Source organism: Cydia amplana, chromosome 1 (genome assembly GCF_948474715.1).
Source record: "Cydia amplana chromosome 1, ilCydAmpl1.1, whole genome shotgun sequence".
NCBI classification, from domain to species: domain Eukaryota; kingdom Metazoa; phylum Arthropoda; class Insecta; order Lepidoptera; family Tortricidae; genus Cydia; species Cydia amplana.
The window spans coordinates 28,983,682-28,993,710 of record NC_086069.1 but is presented as its reverse complement, the minus strand read 5'-3'; positions in this window follow the sequence as shown (position 1 = coordinate 28,993,710).

The following is a 10,029-nucleotide window of genomic DNA, read 5'->3' as shown; positions in this document are numbered from 1 at the left end:
GGGGCAAAGTTGTTGTTTAACCGCTCGTGCTAATATTGATACCCGAGCAAGCGGAAAGATTCCAAAATTTAACCACGAGCGTAGCGAGATTGTATTAGCAAATTCGGCTGTTTAGAACAATAGATGGATCTTTGTAAACACGCCATGATTGGCTTACATAATACAGGGTTATTAATTGATTAGTCAAGTTAGTTGATTGAATTAATCAGCAAAGAGAACGCCAAGCGTTAAGACGATTAAGTGAAATTAGTGATAAGTAAGTATTTAGTTAAAACATATTTACTTACTTTAAAGCTGTGCATTAACATTTGTGTAAATTAAGTATTTAAGTATATTTTAGTAGGTAATTATTCTTTAATTTTTTTGCTTTAATTAATTAAGGCATTGCTGCTAAGCTTTAATAGTATTTTATGCAACCGTTGTGAGAGGTCAAAAAAGGCGAGTGGCGTGAGTAACAAGTTGAGCCTCAAATTTTGAGGCGAAGCCGAAATTTTTTAATAAAGACGCCACGAGTATTTTTTGACTCAGTTAAACGACGTTGCATACAATACTTTTTCTACGACCAAGCACTTACTTTGAAAGAAAATTGTAAATTTAACAAATATTTTTAATTCAAGAAGTAGCAAAAATGGAGGGTACGGGCGGGAAAAGAATGAATGAATGAATGAAATTAAAAAAAAACATGTCTATGGTTCACTTATTTGTCAGAGATGACATTTAAAATAAGGTTGGCAACACTGTATTTCATTCAATATTTTTTAAGTGGTCATTACACGAAGTATCGTAAAATCGCCAAAAAGATACTGCGTGTATGCCCAAATTCTTTTTTGGGGCGTAGACTAAAGACTTGTCTTGACAACTATAAGGTAGGGTTTTAAAGGTGTGTGCACGACCCTTTAAATGACAAATAAAAGTACGGGAGTAGAAAATTAGTACATTATTGTCGAGGTTCGGAAGTAGCTACTTGCAGGCTGAGGATTCGTTTTAAACGGACGACCTTGGGAGTCCGTTTAATTCAATCCGAAGCCAGCAAGTAGCCTTCCAGCCGAGTCATATATAGTGCTTTTCTCAAAAATGGTGCAAGAAATAAAAATATTTTACCTACAGAAGCAACGTTCTAATTTTCACAGAAAAAAGTAAAACCATTAAAAAGATTTGCTTGCCGCCTTTAAAAAAAAAGAAGTGTATTTTTCTGCTGAAAATACGCCAACGTATTTGAGACACCTAAATAGTCGCGGTACCAACATTATAATAATAAGTGCTGATCATCTGTTTGGCTGTTTAATGGACCTATGCCTTCATTTTATATGGCCATTTAAAGTTTTAAAAAGTTTGGAACTCGTTAAATAATGGAATTTGTATGCAACATTGCAGTCCCGAAATCGAGACTGCAATGTTTTTAACTTTTTAATTTTTAGAATGACCATAAACTACTCACTTCGCGACCTATTTTTTAACCGGTAACGTCGACTTTGCCGTCCATTTTTGAGAAAAATATTATTATCTTCTTATAATCCTTAACTATCTACTTTTCATATGTAATATGTATGTAGTAAAAAAAAAATATAGTAAGTAGTATAATGTATTAGGTGGTACTGTAGATATTTCTTATACTTTTTGTACAAGTTAATACTTATACGCACATATTATTATACGTAATCTTATACTTACTAGAAAACTAGTAATATATCAATTTACATAGGTACTTAGACCAGTTAGTACAAATAGAAATAATGATATATGTTTATAAACCTACTTATGTCTTAGGTATTTAAATATATTATAATTAAATGACAATACAGGGTTAGTATTTCGATTATCGCGTTAACAATCAAGCTCTGACAAGTAGGCCAATTCAAACTTACATTTTGACATTGTGATGTTTACATTTTTAGCCGAATTAAAAAAAAAACATGGGTGTCATTGAAGTCGGTTTTACCTACTTTTTTAAAGAATAATTTTATCATTCATCAATATAATTACTCTTGAAATAATTGTAATTAAAAGTAATATATTATAAGTAAGTGAATTTAGGTATGCAAGAGATTTATAGTTAAAATAATTAATAAATGCCAAAAATAATTTATACATAGGTAATATACCTAGGTATCAGTGGCGGCGCGTCCATAAAAGCCGAATTCCACCGGCTTGCCTGTTTTTGGACGTTTGAGCGGAGTTGTAAAGGAAATATGTTTAGCCAAATTAGCCCCGGCTTGCCTATGGATATGTTTGACGCGCCGCCACTGCTAGGTATTCATATTTTTCAGAGAAAAAACCTAGATAGTTCTCTAGTCAAAGTTTGTACTAGTAATTTAATTATAATATGTATGTACTTATTAAAGAATAATTAAGTAACTAATAGTATTAAATAGGTATGGCAAATCGTCATAATAACAATGATTACCTATAAGTATTTTAACTTATTTTATTTATATTTTGTTTGATATATTTTACTCGTCAAGAAAGTGAAAAGTCATAGCACTAAAATGTATTTACCTATACCTGGGGGCCTACCGCGAAAACCGAAATTCGCAAATTGCGGGGATCTTTCTCTTTTACTCTTATTAAGACATAATTAGAGTGACAGAGAAAATTGCCCGCAATTGACGAACTTCGATTTTCGCGGTTATAGCCCTGTACCTATAAGTATAATTATTATGATATCGAGTGGCGTCACCGATTTGGCGGGTAGTTATTTCGCGCGATATAATGTAAAATTAAGCCAAATAAAATAAAACTTATTAGTTTCTAAGGTCTAATTAATACTGAAGGACCAAATTAAGGCACAGTTGTATTTCAATAAACGATAAAATACCCTATTAAGTAGGTATATGCGTGTCTAAGGGTGGTATTCCATTTGTCGAAGATATTTGTCCAATGTGAGACGCAAATACACATTGGACAAAGATCTTCCAACCTAATAAGAGTAATAAGTTCATACACAGAGCGTCATTCTACTCTCATTCCCCTGGCTATATCTATTCGCAAATTCCCAAAGAAATTCTGCATTTCCTGTGAATTTGTGAATAGGTGTGGCCAGGGGAATGAGATTTTTGTAGAATGACCCCAGAAGCGTGCGAAGTGTGTAGGTATATATTAACAGTCAGCTGCAGAGATAGTCGACCCTCCTGCAAACAAATTTCTATGCAGGAGAGGTCAGTTATCTCTGCAACTGGCTGTGCATTATGATCAATAGATAATGGAATAGATAAATATAGGCAAATTTTAAAAATGTAGGCACGAAGGGTTGCTCTGCCATAGAAAATTTGAACTTCGCGCCTTTTTCTACTGACAAGGTGGGAGTGTTTGAGTATTATGGATTAGAGTACTTTGGATTGTTGATGTGATGATGTGTTATATGGTGATGGCTCATGCACGTTTATTTTTTAATTAAGTAAGTAAGTAATTTTTAAGGTATAATGGAATGGCAATCGCAGAAGTACCTCCTTGCCCCAGGGATTATTTTACTCCACCTTACCTTATTTAGAGCTGTGCCACTGTGATAGTAATTAATGTATGTAAATTTGTCTTTCTCGACTAATTACCTACTTATTATATTGTAAATTACCTCAATTTATTTTATTTTATTTATTACCTAGTGAACAAATAGCGACATAGTTCTTAAGAAAATAAATTAAAATATATTGTATTTTTTATAAAAAAGCGTTTTATTAAAATAAATAATAGGCATGTACTTTTAACCTCTTATAGGTTTTAACCGCAACCGGATAACATTGCTTTGATAATTACTTTAGAAATTAATCAAAATAATATTGTGTAGATAATATAAAATATATTATTATTGTTATTACAACATAATGTAGTGTTGATTCTACTTTAAATCGGCATAATTATATATAAATATCGGCATAATTAGTCACATTAAATAATCACGTAATTATAAGGTTGTTAACACCTGTATCAACATATACTTACCCTATCATATAGTTTAAACTGTTTAAAGATTTAAATGAAATTAATTTTGGCGCAACGTACCTAGGCATTTTTCAAAACTTAATTGTGGTTGCGTTATTTTGTTTGCCATATATAAAAGGAAGAGATGCAACACAAACGTTTTGGAAATAGTGGAGTCAATATAAAGTTAAAGTTACATTAATTGCACAGTCAAATGTTTCTACACGGGTGAATTATATATCATATTGAATACCCGGCTGCGAATTAACAACTTGATATCTGTTCCCGTTTTTGAGAAATAACATTTTTTTTATTTTATATTTTATACTACCTAAACAGTAATTTCACACTAGAGATTTTTTGAAGAATAGGCTATGAAGCTTACACGACTACACGGTCAGAATTTCTCCCGACAATAATATTAATTATAGATTTAATGAAAAAAACAATAACTTTGTAAGTTTTTCATGACCGAGAATATCCCACACTGAGAGAAAAGTTTACTATTGTGGTTAATAGTATTTGTTTCGATCATGTTTAATTTATCTGCCTGAGGAACTGCTATATTCGCAGAATAGCAGCATGATATTGGAAACAAACAGCAAATAATGTTCTACACAATTAATGGACACTTCTAGTTTTTTGACAGTAACTGTACAAGTTATTGAAGAATAACATACTTATTTTTCTCGCAATTATTAAATCAATTTCCAGCATAAAAAGTCAATGAAGTATGCTGTATTTCCAGGCTTCCACAGAGGCCAAGTCAAACTTTGTTTAAGATGTCAAAAAGATATCATTTTGTTATCATTCGCCCAACCGTCTCGCTCGCACCAATACATATTTCATCTAGTACGAGTGAAATGCACGCGCGAATGATATAAAATGACATCTTTTATAACAAAGTTCGAATTAGCATCAAGGTATATTAGGAAAATATACCTTATGACTTATGGCATTGCGTTAAGGTTTAATAATTCAATGCATAAAGTGTCTGTGTTTATGTGAAAAATGATAGGTGTCAATTTTTATATCTATTCACAAAACGTTTAGAATACAGGATGCACAGTCAGATATAAATAGACCCTTGAAGTCTTACAACTATCTATGATACTGGATCTCAAGCTTATTTGGTTAGTAAGTACCGTCCACCAAGTTATACTTCGAATAGCCACCCGGACAAATTCCAAAGCTAATTTCGAATTTTAAAATTTGACAATTCACGAGAAGAGTAACGTAACGTCAAAGGATATGTTTGTCCCTTTTCAACGATCCTGTCATCCGATGCTTGAGTAGAGTGAAACTAAAAGAAGCAAATGTCAGCAATTCGTAACGCTTAGTTTTTGTTAGCGTTAGCGCATCGCGACATGAGAACTAGTATGAGCCTGGCCCTCGATTACGTATAATTGCAAGGAAACTTGGGATCAAGTTATCTTAGTCAATTTAGAGCAGTTGGAATTCAACTCATTGTGAAATTTTTGAACGTTTTCAAATAATTTGTTGGATTAAGTAGTAAAAGTGACAGTGTGTTATATATTTGTGATCTACTCACAAGGCCCTTTCATTTGGTACCCCACATGGTATGTTTAAAAGAAAAATGGTAAAAACTTTGCGTCATAGCAACTACCCTCACCACTTTCGCGCTTGTCATCTCATATATTTGTGTTCAGGATATTATACTGAATGCACTGATACCAAATATACTCATATCCGAGACGACATGAGCGTAAATTTTTCTAGAAGACTTTTCGAGAAAAGGCCAGGCTACAATATCTTTACAGGTTGATTGATACTGAGTGTATTAACACCATGTTCACCCATATCCAAGACGATATGAACGAAAAGTAACCTAAAGCCACCCTACCAACATTTTCGTAACAATGAGAGATTATTTCTTGGAAATAATGTTGTAATATAAACTCCTTGTAGAGCACCTACCTGCGAAGAGATCGTGCTGTCAAAGTTGTTAATGATTTAATATAATATTGTTAATTAACTAAAGTTTTATTAATGCATCATTTCATTTTATACACCGCGGGATTTAATAACCCGAAAGATTTAAATCACGTATTTTTGACGACAGTACGAGTAAATAATGTTATATCAACATGGGTCCAATTATATATTTTAATTAAACTACTATTTCAGTACAAATTAAATCATATTAATTTACCGCTTCATTGTGAACAAACCTTTATTCAGAGAGTGAGCGAGTTTAATTAATCTCAAGTAGAGAAACAGAGAGCGAGCATGACATTTCATGAATCACTCCGATATCATACGATGCACGGCGAATGCAGTGACATGTGTTCCATGACAAGAAGTGTCAAGTTATGTCTAGGATCATGTTTACGTTGAAATTATTTCAATTGATTGGCACCTCAAAATACCACAAATTGTATCAAAACTTTATTAATTACTACAACAGTAGGTATAGTGCAGTTATTATTGTTGAAACTTTGCGATAAAATCTTCTCCTTTGAGTGAGGTAACCAAAGCCATTAACCATGATTATATCCGAAAGAAATCATGCCTCTTATTGTTTTAACTCATATTACAGCTGGAAAGGGATGATTACTTGAATGACCTTTTGTTAAAATATCGATCATGCTTATCAGTACGTATTTTAAATTCTCGATGTGTTGATTTATACTGAGTAAAGTAAAATAAACAACTATGTTAAACAATTACGCTTATTTAATTATTTAATGAATTAGGTTTTCGAAGTGTGTACCACCGTTTTCAGCACAAAGATTTAATTTTAAACGGATTTCATTATTTAGGTTTACAAAAGTGTTCTTTATTTCTTCGGAAGCCGTTCGAATTTTTATTAATAATTCTTCTCCAGAGTTCACTGGTGTTGAGTATTCCTTCCTTATCTTTCAGAGTTCCCCATAGAAAAAAACCAATGGCGTTAAGTCGGGTGACCGGGCGGGCCAGGTTAGGACGTTGCTTCCACGGCCAATCCACCTCTCAGGGTATTGTTCGTCTAGCCAATTTACGAACTTCTAGGCTGAAGTGGGTCCGTCGTGCCGGAAGCACATAGTTCTTCGGGTTTCCAAATCCGTACACAAAGTGAATATCCGCTAAATGAATTTTATTTATTACAGTCAATCAAATTTAAAGATGTTATCTTGCGCATATCTTGTGTGACATATGAAATATGTCATTTTATTGACATCAATTTCGTCATTTTCGTCAAACTATCAGCCAGTTATCGTAAAGGTAAATAGTTTGTACTCTCGTGATTGAGAACAGAACAAAATTTCGGTAGTGAAACCTTTTTGTAGGATATCAAACTTAATTAAGTGAAACTGGCTAATAACCATGTAGTTAGTGCGTCTGCGTGTAAAATTAGTTGGTGGCTACGTCACGCATAAGGGTGTGTTAGAATTGAGATTTTTTTACTTGTGATTTGTTTTAAATAATTAATATCTCTTAAATTAAGGGTTTTTGGACTATGTGTTATATAACTTTATATACTCTAATTAGGCTCTAAAATCGTTGGTTTAAATCTTTCGGGTTATTAAATCCCGCGGTGTATATAACCCTATTATCCTTTGAATGACCTTTTTCACGTTTTCTACAGCAATGCAGTCGCCTGCAGCAATTTTGAAGCGCGACATTGCCACCGACTGCATTACTGTGGTAAATGTCAAAATCGAAGTTCCTGTCTGGATTTTGGCGTCCATTAAAAATAAATAATCAAAGGAGGTCATCGATCAAATGGGCCGGAGGACAAGCCATCGTTAACTGGTAGAGAATGCCTTATGGCATTAAGTCCGCCTCTTGTACTATAAGGTTTTTCTTTTGTGCAATAAAGATTAACCACTTTATTCATAAACTTTACGGGCCTGATTTAGTTCAATTATGTTTATCCCTTACTTACAAATACATAAGTTAAAGTGACAGATAAGGACAAACGATTATTACTATTATTAGCTAATTGAGGTTTGTAGCGCGTTTATGAATAACGGGGGTTAAAGAAATAAAATAAATACAGATGATGACAGTAATTATATACGCATTTTATTACGGAAAAAGATTTAATATTGGGTGTAAATGAAACGGGAATTGGAAATATAAAATAAAATGATATTATATTATTCATTTCCGTAAGTCAAACCATCATCTTTATTAGCATTGACATAACGCTCAACTTCGCACAAACCGTATGGTTTTTCACTAAGGAGTGATATATTCTCTTTACGCTAAACTTTATGGTGGGTAGACAAGTCTGTATACTTGTTTGGAACTAACCAAGGCCCCAACGTTCTCGGTTCTCAGTACAAAATTTATCTGTCAAGCCGTAGCCATTTTGGTGGTGGGCAAGCTGTGTATGTGTGCGTTAAAATGTGTATGTGTGAGTTTATTGCACGTTTCTAGGGATGTAGATTTGTCGATTTTAATCATGTTATATATCGATACTCTCTACACAGCGGAACGTAATAGCGATTAATTGAAGCTTCGATATCTTCACTAAAAATAAACAACCGGAAATGCTAATGGATAATGAATACTTTATAAATTTTATAATATAATAATAAACTCTATTATTGCGAAAAACATATTTTATTTGGTTTTAATGTAACATTTATACATATATGTGGCGTTCCATGCCTCCTTTAGACAATAATTCAAATAATTATAACGGGGTCATAATTAAGAGCAACTTATAAGTAAAGAACTTCTAAATTAATGTTATAATAGTTATCTGTTCATTTTAGATAGTTTAGATCCTTTCAAGTAAAATTTAAATTGTAAAAAGGCCGTATAGTTTATCGATATGACTTTATCGTCGTGGCCACATGCCTCTGGTTCCTCATTGTAAATCGTACATAAAATGTGTCTGTGTGTGTGAGGCTACGGTGACAGGTGGCTTACGCTCCATCTTTAAAAATAATACATCTATGGAACTAACTGCCACAGTCTGTCATAGCCATGTCATAGCCTCATAGCTGACATATGTGACGTATAGGAGATACCGCAATGCATGCATGCATTGCGCGTTTTATAGGAGCTTGGCCTGAGGTGTGTTAAGTAAGCGCGCAACGCATACCGATGAAACTGGGTAAGATAGTCATGGGAGAATTAACGGTCGACCGGATCGCGAACTCTCGGCTGTTGAAGCGGAACAATCGTCTGCCGCGAACATTGAAGTGAGACGGAGATATGGAAGTCGATAAAACGTTCTCTACAGTGAATCAGTACCCGCCATTTAGGGTAATTTAAATAGCTTGGATGATTTAATAATGGTTTTATTCCATACAATGTTACATATACGTGGGAGATTTTTTGTTGTTACACTAACATGAGAAAGAGATTTGAGAAAGTGAAAAACAAACCCACTGTCCATTTTCTCGAAGCAACGAAAACATTTTCAAAACAAAAATGGTTAATAGTAATTAAATGGATTAATTTACGTGAGAGATTTTTTTGTAGGATATAGTAAATATACAGAGCTTAATTAACATGTAATTGTTATGTACACATAGTTGTTATTTTTATATAAAAAAATATTTTTAATAAAGAAAATTATTGGGAGCTGGTTTTGGTGTCAAGCTGGGAGAAAATATAAATACATAATGAGTATATGTTTGAGAACTGCATATTAAAAAATCTCGAGTGTCGGATTCATGTTTTGATATATTTTTTCTATTTTAATAATAGTTTGGATTTATTAAAACCATGTGACATATTTTGTGGAGATTTTTTTTTAAATATAGTATTTGCAACATAGGTTATCACATCTCAAAAAATCTCTAGTGTGAGAATTCATGTAGAGCTCTCATACATTATGAACTGTGCTGACCCGCCTAAAAGCCCGATTACAAAGCACCACGTAAATTGACAGCATGAGAGGGATTTTCATATATCTAATGTAAACAGGAACCAGACTGACCAGAGGTAGGCCCTATGTCTTTGAAATAAGAGCTATGAATTATCATTTACGCCGATGGTACCTAAAGTACCTAACAATGAGATGAACACGCCACGACTGTGACAAGATAAGTTATTGATAAGGGATTTAGATATCGGATTGTTAAAGTTAGTTCGCAGCGTGCATATAACACATGTTTTAAACATGGGTGTAACACGCATGACTTAGTGACG